The sequence below is a fragment of the Bubalus kerabau genome, chromosome 19 (genome assembly GCF_029407905.1).
Source record: "Bubalus kerabau isolate K-KA32 ecotype Philippines breed swamp buffalo chromosome 19, PCC_UOA_SB_1v2, whole genome shotgun sequence".
Taxonomy (NCBI): domain Eukaryota; kingdom Metazoa; phylum Chordata; class Mammalia; order Artiodactyla; family Bovidae; genus Bubalus; species Bubalus kerabau.
In genome coordinates this window covers 25,782,733-25,799,296 of record NC_073642.1, presented here as the reverse complement: position 1 = coordinate 25,799,296, position 16,564 = coordinate 25,782,733, and the positions used below count along the sequence as shown (strand labels likewise).

At 43.2% G+C, this 16,564-nt stretch overlaps 1 long non-coding RNA gene across 3 annotated transcripts; it reads left to right on the top strand.

Moving 5' to 3' along the window:
- The first annotated feature begins 3,615 nt into the window (after positions 1 to 3,615).
- LOC129633622 (uncharacterized) lies at positions 3,616 to 14,825 on the top strand. Of its 3 annotated transcripts, none has more exons than XR_008705109.1 (5): positions 3,616 to 3,655; positions 4,396 to 4,475; positions 5,073 to 5,188; positions 6,297 to 6,402; positions 14,499 to 14,825. It is a non-coding gene; the product is annotated as an uncharacterized LOC129633622 (long non-coding RNA). The 3 variants fall into 3 exon arrangements; XR_008705110.1 differs by lacking the exon at positions 3,616 to 3,655 and adding an exon at positions 4,608 to 4,702 and having other exon boundaries at positions 4,410 to 4,475; XR_008705108.1 differs by lacking the exon at positions 3,616 to 3,655 and having other exon boundaries at positions 4,338 to 4,475.
- Positions 14,826 to 16,564: the final 1,739 nt, after the last annotated feature.

Genomic DNA, 16,564 nt, shown 5'->3' with positions numbered 1-16,564 from the left:
GAAGCCAGCTGAAGTTTGAGAACTATTGCCCTGGAAGTCCTGGCAAAACTCATATTTTACCAAGCCCAAGTTGTATGAATTATGAGTTATAGTTAAATTTTTATATAATTATGAGTTATAGTAAAATTTTCATTCTTTTGGTTACAGAACAATTGCAAATGAGTGTACTCTGCAAACATATGTATATTTTGATATATGAAATATATACTTGTGTTTTCATAAATATATACCTAGGTTTTCATACATGAAATATATAACTAGGATTTCATATTTAAAATACATACCTAGGTTTTCATATGTGAAATATATACCTAATTAGCTATAAAGGCAATTAACATAATGGCATTTTCAACAATATAATCCTAGAGATTATCACAGTCAGTGATGTAAGTCAGAAAGACAAAGAGCAATACCATATAATATCACTTACATGTGATCTAGAGTATGACACCAGTGAACTTATCTATGAAATGGAAACAGACTCACAGATATAGAGAACTGCCAGTGGGGAGAGGATGGTAGGAGGGGCAAGATAGATGTAGGGGATTAATAAAATCAATAAGCCATAAGGATATATTATACAGCACAAAAAAATATAGCCTTTATTTGTAATACTTTTAAACGGATATGTATATCCAAAAATAATATTGTAAATAAACTATACTTCAACTTAAAAGTTGTTGATGGCTATCTACAAAAACAATAAGGAATAAAAAATAAGTGAAATAAAAATGGGAGATTTTTAAAAATAGATGATTCTGTCAAATAATGGATTTAGATGAGAATTTTGAGAATCACATAAAGTAGCTTCACTCTTATACTTTTTGCTTTCCAAGAATTTCTTAGTCAAGACAAGCCAATTAATCTACCTAACACCAAACCTTGCCCAGCTAAGGGCGCTAAGCAAATTTTGTCACCAAGATTTTCCAGGATGACTCTGGTTGGCAAAGGTTTCTTAAACTTTAACTTCTCTTGTCACTGAAAGTGAAAGTTGCTCGATTATGTCCGACTCTTTGCAACCCCATGGATTATTTACAGCCCACGGAATTCTCCAGGCCAGAATACTGGAGTGGGTAGCCCTTCCCTCCTCCAGAGGATCTTCCAAACTCAGGGATCGAACCCAGGTCTCCCGCATTGCAGGCGGATTCTTTACCAGCTGAACCACAGGGGAAGCCCCTTCTTGTCACTAATTGTAGCTATTTCAGGAACAACATTGTTCTGGTAGCAATATCATGTGGTCCAACAGGTCCTAAGACCACATTACTGAGCGTTTTTTTTTTTTCTTTTAGTTTTCATGAAAAAGCTTTATCAAAACCCCCCCTCCCTCTGCCCTTCAAAACAAGGGTTTTCGTTTTGAATGAGCAACTTAAAAAAGAGTTGTGCTGTACTTCATCTTGTCAATGCTAAATTCTCATGGAGAAAAAGTTACTTGTGAAGCTGTTTGCCCCAAAGCCTTCTATTCTCCCCTTAAAGTGCGCCTGTCTTGCATTATTAGGAATTTGGGAACTGCAAAGTGAAGAGATTACTGTGTTGAAGGAGCTGGAAAGTGGCTCATTTGGAGCAGTCCATCTGGGCAGGTGGAAGGGGCAGTGTGATGTTCTGTTATGGTGACCAGCGAGCGCTCCATGTCAGATGAATTCTTCCGGGAGGCCCAAACCATCAGTTAAGTTTCTTCTGGGGAATCATGGTTAAGCCTTCACCATGAGAGTATGTTCATAGTAACAGGTCTGTCTGTAACATCTGTAAGGTCTGAATCAAGAGTCCACATATCATAGAATAAATGGAATATTACTTATTCATAAAAAATGACAATGCCATTTCAGTAGCATGGATGGAGGTGGAGATTAGCTCATTAAGTGAAGACACAACACAGACATCATATGATATCACTTATGAGTGGACTCTAAACTGTGATGCACGTGAACTTCTTGACAAAACGGAAACAGTCTCAGAGAAAACAAGCATAAGGTAACCAAAGGGGAAAGGGATGGGGGATTAATTAGGAACTTGGTATTAACAGGTACACACTACTATATACAAAATCAATAAACAGGGCCCTCCTGTATAGCACAGGGAACTATATTCAATATTTGTATTAGCCTAATAATCTGAGAGCATGTATGTAGGTGTGTTACATATATATGTTTTTATATAATAAATATAATGTATATTATGTACAATACACATGTAATTTATCTAACTGAATCCCTTGGGTATACACCTGGAACTAACACAGCAACATGAAATGACTCTTATTCATTAAAATGCACCAGTTTTGATAGAAAAAAAAGAGTCCACGTATCATTGATACAAATATTAGAAGTTTAAGTCAATTTAGAACACCGATACACAAAATGCATGTCTTTATAACCGCTTAAAGATGCATAACCGAGCTCATCACCTTGAGTAACATGATAATGCATGTCCCTATAGTTAGACTAAGAAGAAAGGAAATAACTATGTAATAAATCCTTATCTGTGAAAAAATTGTTGAGATGTCAAACCTAGTTTATTTTACACATCTGAAAATTAAAGATTCATCCTGAATGCTCCTCATTGTTCATTATTTAAGAAATGCAAATCAAAACTTCAATGAGGTACCATCTCAATCTGGTCATAATGGCCATCATTTAAAACTCTCCAAATAACAAGTGTTGCACAGGGTGTGAAGAAAAGGGAGCCCTCCTACACAGTTGCTGGGACTGTAAATTTGTGCCGTCACTGTAGAGAACAGTATGTCAATTCCTCAAAAAAACTGAAAATAGAGTTACCGTATGATCCAGCAATCCCACTTCTAGCCATACACCTAAACAAGGCTATAATTCGAAAAGATACATGCTGTATTCTAAAAGAATCTGTGCATACCAGCTGTGGATCTGACAGGAAACCTTTACTCTTGCAGCTGAGATCTCAAATTTGATTTCACAGATTGTCTGCTATATTTAGACTCTTGGTTCATACTCCATGTAAGGACATATTGTCATAATTAAATCCAAATTGAATGTTAGCTTTATTTTTCAGATGTGCTTTCCCTCCAGCAGCCTAGGAGCATTCTCCTTTTTCCAGGTCCTGTTTCCCTGGTGTGACATTTCAAACCTCAAAAACTGTTACTTGTTGATATGAATATCAATTTCAATCTAGCTCAGTTTGAATAGAGAAGCAAAGAATCGGGGGGCCTATGTTTTCTGTTTTCTTCATGGAGAAAAACTGTTAGAATAAAAAGTACCTGCAGCTCGTGTGCTCGTTGAGTCACTGTTTGCAGGAATTTTCTTTTATTTTTTTTTAAGTGTGACCTTTTATTCGTGTAATAACAAATAACAGAATTAGAAGAAAGTAGTTTGAAGTGATCCTTGCTCCTACCTAGAAAATCAAAGGAAACAATGGAAATGGAAATCACAAAGATCAAAGTGCCAAGCTTTTAAGAATATTTTAAGTTTGCAAATAATGACTAGTATGCTTGCAATTTCAACAATATATTTTTATTCTGATAAAAAATATACTTTTCCAGAAGGCTTCCAGTGTGGTCGCCTCCTGCTGGAAGCCTGGGATGCTGGAATCAGGTCATTTCCTGTCTGTCTTTACAGGACACTGGGCTGCACTCTAAGAAATTCTGGATCTCCCCTGGATCCCAACCATCATGTGCCCAGAGAAATTGGTAATGTTATTGTTTTGCCTGTTGAAATGTTTAATGACACAGATCCTTTCACTTTCCTGATGTGGGTGAAGTGTGGAGCCCAGTGATGATTTCTTCTTCAAGAAACGTACATCCTAGTTCCCACACGAGGGTGAGCCCCCGTACAACGATGAGAGACCCTGCATATGTGTGACCTGTGCCTGCTGGGAGACCAGCCCTAAACTAGTTTGAACCTGACCAAGTTCTGTCTACATGGTAGGTTTAGACCTCTCTAAGTCCTGTCTACACTGATGATGTTTAGACGAGACCGTGCACTTTCTGCAGTGAGGACATTTAGCCCTGACTGTTCTGTGTGCGCTGGGATGTGGGGACCCGGGTGCAGGCCTGGCCTGGCCTCTGTCTGGGAAACTCCGTGCCTGCGTCTGAGCGTCAGCACTCAGATGTCTGGGCTCTGGGGCTGGGGTGGGCTTCTCTGGGAACCGTGCTCTCCCCTGCGTGGGCTTCCCTGGCCCTCCCAGGGGTCAGTGCTGCGGTCGGGCTCCTAGTCTGTCCCCTGCCAGGTTCACCTCCCTGGGGCTCATGGAGACCCCTCAGGTGGCTACCTGGTAATCATCCCAATTTCCCAGCAATTCAGGTTGAGTAGGGAGGCAGGTTCACCTGGTGAATTGATTGCAGGGCACAGGGGTCGGGCAAAAAGTCAATGGGCAGCAGGTGAGGTTGCGGCTGTGACCTCCTTCCCGTGGACTCTCTCCTCCGAACAGAACAGAGCTGCCCCGCGTCTTTCAGCCCAGCTCTCCTGTTTTCTCAGCACCCCAGCGGGACAGAGCCTGCCAGAACCAAGGTAGTGTGTTCACCTCTAGCATGAGCTTTCAACCCAGCAAAAAATCACACAGAACCAGAGTGAAAATAGGAGGGGCCTGACTTCTCAGGGACAATTGTGGGGATAGGAGATCGATTCTACATTTCATTCTAGGATCCCCAGAGGTCCCAACATCCTGGCTTGTTCACACACTGGGGGCCGGCTGACCACAGCCATGGTGTCCTGACCGAGGGGACGTGTGACCCCAGGTGGGGGGCCTGGGCACTGTGTGAGTCTCACCCCATCTGCATGGGTCAGGATCATGTGTGCGGGGAGACCACAAACAAAGCTAAGAAAAAGGGACGAATAATGAGAGCTTCGCTTATGTTCAGGAATTAATATTTCACAGTGTTCACTTTATACCGGCCTGTGCCTGTTTGCCTCTTTACCCCTGTGAGGTTCACCCTCCCTGGGGCTCCTGGAGACTCCTCAGGTGTCTGCCTCGTGATTATTCCATTTTCCAGCACGAGCATGGCGGGAAGGGAGGCAGGTTCACCTGGTGAGTTGATTGCAGGGCACACGGATCAGGCAAAAAGCCAAAGGGCAGCAGGTGAGGCTGCTGCTGTGGTCTCCTTCCAGTCGACCGTCCCTCCTCAGCAGAGACCAGACCTGCCCCTCGTCTCCCAGCCCTGCGCCTGGTGTGTTTTCTCAACACATCAGTGGACCAAGAAAGGAACGAGCCTGCCAGAACCAAGGTAGTGTGTTCAACATTATCATGACAGCTGTAAAAACAGTTATTATCACACAGAACCAAAGGGAAGAGAGAAGGACTTCTGTGGGACAAGTGTGGGGAGAGGAGACCGACCCTATATTTCTTTCTACCATCACAGGGGGTTACAGGAACCCACTCATTTCCACCTTAGAAGCCCAACCAGCAGAGACCTGGGGTCCTAACCAAGGGTCGTTGGACACCAGGTCCTGGGTCTGGGGAGGTGGTGTCACCTTGGAGAGTGGAAGTGTGCCCCAGGTGCAGAGTCTGGGGATTGTGTGCGTCTCACCCCATCCACGTGGGTCACATATCTGCTCTTTACCTGCTGTGTGTCCGTCAGGGATTCCCAACGTCTGAATTGAGGGTGTTGCCCTGATTAACCTGTGGTCCTTTTCCTTCTCTTCACTTTGTCACATTCGCATGAGGTCAGGCACCTTTGAGTGGGTTGCTGCTCTGCGTTCTGAGTATAAACCTTTGGTGGTGTCATATTAATATCATAGCATATCCCATAGCTAATTCATAGAGATACCACTGTCTGGTTTCCCCTCCACCAAGCTCAGGTAGTTTAATTTGTGATTTAATTTTTATTTTATATTGGAGTAGAGTTGATTTCCATTGTTTTGTTGATTTTATATGTATAGGAACTTGGTTCAATTTTACATATACGTATGGAGAAGGAAATGGCAACCCACTCCAGTATTCTTGCCTGGAAAATCCCATGAACAGAGGAGCCTGGTGGCTTACAGTCCATGGGGTCGCAAAGAGTCGGACACAACTAAGCGACTTTCTTTCTAGGGAAAGGGAGAGAGCAAATTAGCTAAGATGGTGTGCTCAGGCTCTCTCACCCCACAGCCTCTTGCTCTGGGCTCCACGTTTTGTAAATAACGATTATGCAACAGCTGAGATCACTTATAACGCTGGGCATGTGTGTCACGAGGTACTCGCTTGGTCATGGGCTACTTTTGTTCTGTAAGCATGTATAACTCCATCTGGAAAGCCCTTGCAGTTATACTAGGTTATGTTATGGCTGCTGCGCCAGCCAGGAGAGAATAAATGTGTCTGCAGTTTCTACAGCTCCTTGTGTCTTCTTGCAGCTCCCCTCTCATGCCTTGCCTACCATGGGTTCAACGAATGGCATTCAACAAGCAGAGATACAGTGAAACTGTTGGCACCGTGAGCAGGATCAGCAGGACAGGAGAGGTATACCTACTCTTTTTCCATTTTTTTCTCGTATAGGTTATTACAGTTTTTTTTCAGTTGAGTTCCTGATTGTATTCAGTAAGTCCTATGTGATTATCAATTTGATAAATATTAGTGTGTATATATTCATCTGAAACTCTTAATTTACCCCTCCCTCTTAGCTTTCTCTTGATCATAATTTGGTTTTCTCAGTCTGAGAGTCTGTTTCTGTTTTGTACCTCAGTTCATCTGTATGAATTTACAGATCCCACTTGTATATGATATGCTATTTGTCTTTTTGTCTCTGACTTACCTCAGTATGAAAATTCTTCAGACCATCCATGCTGCCGCAAATGTCATCATTTTTTCTCTATTATGGCTGAGTAGTGTTCAGTTGTATGGTTGTATCATGCAGTCTTCATTTTTCTTCAGTGGACGTTTTGGTGGATTCTATGTCTCAGCTATTGTAAATAGTACTACTCTGAAAATCGAGGGGCACATGTCATTTCGAATGATGAATTTCTGCAGATCTAAGCCTTGGAGTGGGATTGCAGGGTCATATGATACCGCTCTGTTTAGTGTTTCTGGGAACCCCCATGCTGTTCTCCACAGTGGTTCACCATTTACATTCCCACCAAGACTGCAGGAGGATTCCCTTTTCTGTACATGCTCTGCAGTATTTATTCTTTATAGAGCTTTTCAGTGATGGCCGTTGTGACCAGTGTGTGGTGATACCTCACTGCAGTTTTGATTGGCATTGATCTGATAATTGTTGGTGTGGAGTATCTTTCCATGTGCTTGTGTTATTTCACACCTGATGAGTACAGTTTACCTCTTGAAACTGGCTTCTTGAAAGGTGGCTCTGTTTGGAATTCCTCTCCAATGATTTACCGCAGGACATTTCTTGAGTCAGGAGTCATTTACAGCCCTGTTGGACTTCTGACTATTAAGAGATCCTCAGCACCTGTTTCATGGTGTGTCTATTAATCTGAGCCAGCTAATTGCTCCCTGCCTCCTCTCAACTTTCTTTTTTGGTACCCGTGAGATTCTTTTCTAAGTCTGTGAGGCTGTTTCTCTTTTATAAAAAGTTCATTTTTATCCCCCCAAAATTATATCCTACGATGACTGTCTTTCCTGTTTCACTCACTTCACTTAGTATGATCACCTCAAGTGTTCTTCCCTAAAGTGGCATTATTTCATCCTATTAACTTCTGAGTAATATCACATTGTGTATATGCACCCCGTCTTCTGCACCCATCCATCTGTCCTTCCACACTTTCTGCACCCATCCATCTGTCCTTCCACACTTTCTGCACCCATCCATCTGTCCTTCCACACTTTCTGCACCTATCCATCTGTCCTTCCACACTTTCTTCACCCATCCATCTGTCCTTCCACACTTTCTTCACCCATCCATCTGTCCTTCCACACTTTCTTCACCCATCCATCTGTCCTTCCACACTTTCTGCACCCATCCATCTGTCCTTCCACACTTTCTGCACCCATCCATCTGTCCTTCCACACTTTCTGCACCCATCCATCTGTCCTTCCACACTTTCTGCACCCATCCATCTGTCCTTCCACACTTTCTGCACCCATCCATCTGTCCTTCCACACTTAAGTTGCTTCCCTGTCTTGGTTAATGTACCTAGTGCTGCCATGATCATTCGGTTGCAGTTATTTTTAAAAATTTTGGTTTTTTCCAGATCTACATCTAGGCATGGGATTGCTGGGTCACTTCATACTTCTATGTTTTGTTTTTTAAAGAACCTCCATAAGGTTCTCCCTAGTGGATGTACCCACTTACATTTCCCTGCCACATTGGGAGGGTTTTCTTCTCTCCACGCCATCTGCAAATTTTATTGTAGATTTCTTGAGATGGTTATTCTGATTGATGTGAAGTGATACCTCATTGGACAACTGAATTGCCTTTCTCTAAGAACTAGTGAGGCTGAGCATTTTTTCTTGTGCTTTACGGCCATCTCTGTGTCTTCTTTGGAGAAATGTGCATTTAGATCTTTGGCAATTTTTTATTGGATTGTTTGGTTTTTGACACTGTGATGCACAAGTTCTTTGTATGTATTGGAGATAAATTCCCTGTGGGTATCTTCGTTTGCAGAAAAACATTTACTTCTGCTTCGTTGACTATGCCAAAGCCTTTGACTGTGTGGGTCACAACAAACTTTGGAAAATTCTTAAAGAGATGGGAATACCAGACCACTTTGCCTGCCTCCTGAGAAATCTGTATGCAGGTCAAGAAGCAACAGTTAGAACTGGACATGGAACTACAGACTGGTTCCAAATCAGAAAAGGAGTACGTCAAGGCTTTATATTGTCACCCTGCTTATTTAACTTCTGTGCAGAGTACATCATGTGAAATGCTGGGCTGGATGAAGCACAAGCTGGAATCAAGACTGCTGGGAGAAATATCAATAACCTCAGATATGCAGATGGCACCACCCTTATGGCAGAAATCAAAGTAGAACTAAAGAGCCTCTTGATGAAAGAGGAGAGTGAAAAAGTTGGCTTAAAACTCAATATTCAGAAAACTAAGATCATGGCATCCAGTTCCATCACTTTGTGGCAAATAGATGGGGAAACAATGGAAACGGTGACAGACTTTATTTTTGGGGGCTCCAAAATCACTGCAGATGGTGACTGCAGCCATGAAATTAAAAGATGCTTGCTCCTTGGAAGAAAAGCTATGACCAACCTAGACAGAGTATTAAAAAGCAGAGACATTAATTTGCTAGCAAAGGTCTGTCTAATTTGCTAGCAAAGCTATGGTAGTCATGTATGGATGTGAGAGTTGGACTGTAAAGAAAGCTGAGGGCTGAAGAATTGATGCTTTTGAACTGTGGTGTTGGAGAAGAGTCTTAGACTGCAAGGAGATCCAACCAGTCCATCCTAAAGAAAATCAGTCCTGAATATTCATTGGAAGGACTGATGCTGAAGCTGAAACTCCAATACTTTGGCCACCTGATGCAAAGAACTGACTCATTGGAAAAAACCCTGATACTGGTAAAGATTGAAGGCAGGAGTAGAAGGGGATGACAGAGGATGAGGTGATTGGATAGCATCACCGGCTCAATGGATATGAGTTTGAGCAAGCTCCAGGAGTTGGTGAAGGACAGGGAAGCCTGGCATGCTGCAGTCCATGGGGTCGCAAAGAGCTGGACACGACTGAGTGACTGAACTGACTGATCTTCGTTTGCTAGAATTTTTTCCATTCTGAGGATTGTCTTTTTCTATCACTGGTGGTATCATGTGCTGTGCAAATGCTTTTAACATTTATTAGGTCCCATTTGTTTATTTTTGTTTATTTTTCCTGATTCTAAGAGGTAGATGAAAAAAAAAACTTGCTGCATTTTATGTCAAAGTGTATTCTGCTTTTTTCCTTAAGAGTTTCATAGTATCTGTCCTTTTATTTAGACATATAATCTATTTGCAGTTTATTTTTGTGTATGTTAGGGAGCCATCTAATTGCATTCTCATTTTCATTGCAAAGGAATCTGCCCAATGTCCTCCACAGTGGCTGCTTCCAATTTCCAATCCCTCGATCTGTGTGGGAGGGTTCCCTTTGCTCTACACCCTCTACACCCAGCGTTTATTGTTTGTAGAGTTTCTGCTTATGGACATTCTGACTTGTGTGAGGTGATACCTCATTGAAGTTTTGATTTGCATTTCTCTCACATTTGGTGATGTTGACATCTTTTCATGTGTGTGTTTTTTTTTAATAGTGTCAGTTAGACTTACTGAAACTTGCTTCTTGAGTGCCTTCAGTATTTTGGATATTTTCCTATGGCCTTGCCTAGGACATTTCTTGACGGGGGTGTCTTATAGTCCCGCAGACCTTTTGAATATTAAGTCCCCGTGAGCAATGGTTTCAAAGTTGTTGTTAAGAGAAATGGCCACAAGGTGGCAGCATGTCTTTATGCCCAACTCTGTTCACTGAGGGAAACAGAGCCTTGGGGAAAGTCCTGTTCCTAGATTGTCAGTTAGGGTGGAAAGTGCCAAAAGAAACATCCAAGGCTTGTGTCCCATTCCTTCGTCCTTCCTTATCCCTGTCCCCTGGACACATCCCAGTTGCTGCAACACCACTCTAGGGAGGGTGCTTTTGTCCATAGGTGGGGTGACTCTAAGGAAGGAGGCTGGAGGTGGGAACCCCAACACCAGGAGACATGGAACCCATGTCTTCTCAAAACTCTTCCAGCCCAGAGGCTCCACATCCTTTGGGTGCAGTAGGAGTAGTTTCACTGCATCTGGAGGTTGTGGGTCCTTGTAGAGGGGAGCAGGCATGCCAGGTCCATGGGGCAGGGCTCATTGGCTGGCACACCCTCCCCAGCTCCGTCAGCCCCGTGACAGTCCATCCTTGGGAAACAAGCCTACCCGGGCTTCAGGGATGCGGCAGCTGCCCAGGTCAGCGAGGCTCGAGGGGAATAGAGTTGGCATTCACTCTTTGTAATTCGTATATTGTATTGGTACGTAGGTGACTTACAGTATTGTCAGTTCAGTTCAGTTGCTCAGTCATGTCCAACTCTTTGCGACCCCATGAATCGCAGCACGCCAGGCCTCCTTGTCCATCACCAATTCCTGGAGTTCACTCAGACTCACGTCCATCAAGTCGGTGATGCCATCCGGCCATCTCATCCTCTGTCGTCCCCTTCTCCTCCTGCCCCCAATCCCTCCCAGCATCAGAGTCTTTTCCAATGAGTCAGCTCTTCACATGAGGTGGCCAAAGTACCGGAGTTTCAGCTTTAGCATCATTCCTTCCAAAGAAATCCCAGGGCTGATCTCCTTCAGAATGCACTGGTTGGATCTCCTTGCAGTCCAAGGGACTCCCAAGAGTCTTCAACACCACAGTTCAAAAGCATCCATTCTTCGGCGCTCAGCCTTCTTCACAGTCCAACTCTCAAACCCATACATGACCACAGGAAAAACCATAGCCTTGACTAGATGGACGTTGTAGGGTCTGTTTATTTTTGTTTTAGGTGGACAACAACATGATTCACTTGTGCATAGGCGGGCACATGTGCTTTTCCGGGTTCTCTTCCCACATGGTTTATTATGCAGTGTTGAGTAGGGGTCCTCGTTGATTATTTATAAAGAGTAGTGTGTGTATGCGGAGAAGGCAATGGCACCCGACTCTAGTACTCTTGCTTGGAAAATCCCATGGACGGAGGAGCCTGGTAGGCTGCAGTCCATGGGGTCACTGAGGGTCGGACACGACTGAGCGACATCACTTTCACTTTTCACTTTCACGCATTGGAGAAAGAAATGGCAACCCACTCCAGTGTTCTTGCCTGGAGAATCCCAGGGACGGGGAAGCCTGGTGGGCTGCCGTCTATGGGGTCGCACAGAGTCGGACACGACTGAAGCGACTTAGCAGCAGCAGTGTGTGTATGTGTGTATGTTCATCTCCACCAGCTCATTTCTCTCTGCCCACCCCCTTTCCCTTTTGGTAACTATAAGGTGCTTTGCTATGTTGTGAGGCGTTTCTGTTTGTTAAAGAAATTCATTTGTATCCATTGTTAGAATTCAGCACTAAGTGATGATATATGATATTTGTCTTTGCCTCACGTCACTTAGTATGATCGTCTCTACTTCCTTCCTTGTTTTTGGACATGCCATGGAGGTGGGACAGGCTGGAGGCTTTTATGGCTGAGTAATAACGCGCTGTGTGCAGGTACCCCATCTTGTTTACCCATTCGTCTGTCCCTATCCACTTAGGTTGCTTCCATGTCTTGGCTGTTGCACATGGTGCTGCCATGAATGTCGCATGCAGCTGTCTTTTAAAATAATGGTTTTCTCTGAATCTATGCCCAGGAATGGATTGCTGGGTCCTGTGGTACTTCTCTCCTTAGTTTTTAATGAACCTTTCTTCTTTTCTCCTTCGTGGATTTACTGGCTTTCATTCCCACCAACAGGGAGGAGGGTTCTTTTTCTTCCATACCCTCTCCAGCATTTATTGTTGTAGATTTTTTGATGCTGACCATTCTGACCCTTGTGAGGCGATACCACATTGTACCTCTGATCGACAGTTCTCTAATACTTATGGATGCTGAGCATCTTTTCATGTGCTTCAGGCCACCTCTATGTTTTCTTTGGGAAAATGTCCACTTAAATCTTGTGCCCCTATTTCATTGGGTTTGTTCATTGATGTTGAGGTGCATCAATTGGTTGTACGTCTTGTAGGTAAATTCTTTGTTCGTGTCTTTGTTTGCAAATATTATTTCCATTATGAAGTTTGTCTGTCTGTTGTGTTTCTGGTTTCCTCTGTTGTGCCAATACTTTTAAGGAGAATTAGGTCCCATTTATTTATTTTGGTTTTACTTTTCATGATTCTAAGAGGTGGGTCAAAAAAGGACTTGCTGCGTTTTATGTCAAAATGTGTTCTGCTCTTTTCCTCAAGAGTTTCACTGTATCCATCTTTTTCTTTAGGTCTTTAATCTATTTGGAGTTTACTTTTGTGTGTGCATCAGGGAGTATTGTAGCTGCAGTCTCACTATCGCTTCTTATAAAACCTGCACACCATTCTCCACAGTTGCTTTTACTAATTTACCTTTTCATGAAAAGTGGAGGATGGTTCCCTTTCCCCCACACTTTCTCTAGAATTTATTGTTGACTTTTGGACAATGATGATTGTGAACCATGTGAAGAAATACCTCATTATAATTTTGATTTGCATTTTTCTAATATTTAGTGAACTGACATCTTTTCATGTGATTTTTTAAAAGGGTGTGAGTTAAACCACCACCCGAAATTGACCACTTAAACTCCTGCCTTGTTTTGAATTCTTTTTCGATGAAAAAGAATTGTCCTAACTCCTAGGACACTCCTTGAGGACATGAGTTTTTTTTTTACTTACAGCCCCCTTGATCCTTCTAAACATTAAATGCCAAGCACCACTGCTTTCCATGGTTTGTTACAGAAAAAGGCCACAGAGGAGCAGCACTTCTTTATGCCTCACTCTTCTTTTTTCCCCCTTAATTTCCTGATATTTTATGTTGGAAGATAGTTGCAGAATTCCCCATCTTCTGTATCCTTTCATCTGCCCTACTGCTGTAGCCACGCATTCCGGGAAACAAACTCACTCAGAAGGACAGTGCAGATAGCGGAGTGCAGTTTATTACACCGGCCGGCCCAAGGCAGAGTCTCCTTTTAGCCAAGGACCCAGACCAGTTTTTGTGAAAACCTTATATACCCTAAGCGTACGTGCCCAAATCCACCTCCCCAAAATTCCCTGAAACTAGTCTGAACAAAGGAAAAAGAAAGATACAATCAAAGTTAACCGTGATTCATAAGCCTTACGCCTAGGTAGTTAACAGTAGACAATTATCAATAGGCTTGTGGTCATACCAATAAACAGAATGTATGATTCTATTAGGTTACACAGATAATTAGTGTATTCTTTTAGGCGATGGAGAGCCCTGGGGCTCTTCCTTCCAGGGGCCTGGTTTTCCAGTTGGTATGTCGTTTCTATAGATACTGGGCATATCGCTCAGAGTCCACAGTCCGGCCCAAGATGGAGTCCTGCTTTCAAGATAGAGCCTTTCCTCCTCCACTACTTCAATTAGCTTGCTTCTTTGTCTTGGCTAGTGGGACCAAGAGCTAGGGTTACCCTTGTCTTTTAAATTTTAGATTTTCTCTGAATTTTTTCCCAGGTATTGGCTTGCTGGGTCCTAAGGTTACTTCTATGATGTTGACATCTTTCCTTGTGATTTTTTTTTTTCCTTGTGATTTTTTAAAGAGTGTGAATTAAACTTACCCTTGAAATTGACTTCATAAATGCCTGGCTGATTTTGAATTCTTTTTCGATGACCACTCCTAAGGCATCTTCGAGGGCATATGTTTTATGCTTCCAGCCCCTGGATTCTTGTGAATATTAAATATCCAGCCGCACAGTTGTTTATGGTGTTGTTACAGACAATGGCCACAAGGTTGCAGCACTTCTTCATACCACACACTTCATTTTATTTTTTTCCTATAATTTCCTTGTTACTTTACATTGGAATAAAGTGGATTTCTGATCTTTTGTTTGTTTCAGGTGTACAGGATCTCTATTCAGTTATACATAGACATTTATCTATTATCTTTTGGGTTCTTTTCGCATTTAGGTGATTGCTGCTGCTGCTAAGTCGCTTCAGTCGTGTCTGACTCTGTGCGACCCCATAGACGGCAGCCCACCAGGCTCCCCCGTCCCTGGGATTCTCCAGGCAAGAACACTGGAGTGGGTTGCCATTTCCTTCTCCAATGCGTGAAAGTGAAAAGTGAAAGTGAAGTCGCTCAGTCGTGTCTTGACTCCTAGCGACCCCATGGACTGCAGCCCACCAGGCTCCTCCTTCCATGGGATTTTCCAGGCAAGAGTACTGGAGTGGGGTGCCATTGCCTTCTCCGTTAGGTGATTGCAGTTTGTTCAATAAACCTCCCTCTTCGTTTTAGTAGTTGCTGTGGATCATCTTCTTTATATGTATCAACATGTGCATGTTAATTCCAAACTCTTAATTTATCCGGCCTACATATCTGGAGGTTGGCGTCTCTGCAAGGGGCAAGAGGCACTCCAGGTCCATTTTGTAGGCACACTGCCTGCTACATGCTCCCAGCTCCCTCAGCCCCAGGACACTCCAGCCCAGGAACCCAAGGCAATTAGGCTCCAGGGATGTGACACCAGTCCATGTCATTATGGCCTGAGGGGAGTAGTCATTTTTTTAAAATGTTTTTATCCTATAATTTGACTTGCATTATATTGGTGAGTTACATTCTTATGGGACCTTTGTTTTTTCTTTTTCAATCTAATGCAACTTGATCCAGTTCTCCATAGATGTATATATGTTGTTTGGGGAGGGGGTATTTTCCCATGTGGGTTATTACAGAGTTGCATAAGTTTCCTTGTGTTACACAGTGGGTCATGGTGACTTATTTTACAAGTAGCAGCGTGCATATGTTGATCTGAAGCAACTCATTTCTCCCTGACCCACATCGTTCTTTCTTGCTTAATAGAAGTTTCTTTCCAAAGTCTGAGAGGTTGTGTCTCTTTGGGAAAGAAGTTCATTTGTGTCCATTTTTAGATTACCCCTAGAAGTGATATTCTATGATACTGCTTCTCCCTGTCTCCTTTACTTCATTTGGAATGACCATCTCTACTTTCTTTTCTATGGCTGGACTTGGCATTATTTCCTACTTCTTTATGGTTGAGAAATACTGCATTTTGTAAATGTACCCCAACTGTATCCATTCATCTGTATTTTCTACAATTAGCTTGCTTCCCAGACTTGGCTATTGTACCTTGTGGGGCCAAGATTGCAGGGGTGCCCCTGTCTTTCAGATTTGGGAATTACTCCAGAAGTATGTCCAGGCATGGGATTGCTGGGTCCTAAAGGTCCATCTAGTCAAGGCTATGGTTTTTCCAGTGGTCATGTATGGATGTGAGAGTTGGACTGTGAAGAAGGCTGAGCACCGAAGAATTGATGCTTTTGAGCTGTGGTGTTGGAGAAGACTCTTGAGAGTCCCCTGGACTGCAAGGAGATCCAACCAGTGCATTCTGAAGGAGATCAGCCCTGGGATTTCTTTGGAAGGAATGATGCTAAAGCTGAAACTCCGGTACTTTGGCCACCTCATGCGAAGAGTTGACTCAGTGGAAAAGACTCTGATGCTGGGAGGGATTGGGGGCAGGAGGAGAAGGGGACGACAGAGGATGAGATGGCCGGATGGCATCACCGACTTGATGGACATAAGTCTGAGTGAACTCTGGGAGTTGGTGATGGACAGGGAGGCCTGGCATGCTGTGATTCATGGGGTCGCAAGGAGTCGGACACAACTGAGCAACTGAACTGAACTGTACTGAAAGGGCTTCTATGTTATTTTTTAAATGAAACTTCATACGTTATCCCTACTGTATGTACCTAGGTACATTGTGATCAACAGTGCAGGGGGGTTCTCTTGTTTCCACATCTTTTCTAGCATTTATTCTTTTTTAAAAAATGATTTTACTCATTTCTCTTTGGTTGCTGAGCTCAGGCTTTCTCTGTCTGCAGCAAGCGGGGGCTGCTCTCTAGTTTCACTGGGCAGGCTTCTCAGTGCAGAACGTGGGCTCTAGAGCTCCCAGCTTCAGGAGTTGCATCGCAGGGGGTCAGTAGTTGTGGTTCAAGGGCTCTAGGGCATAGGCTCAACAGTTGTGGCACAC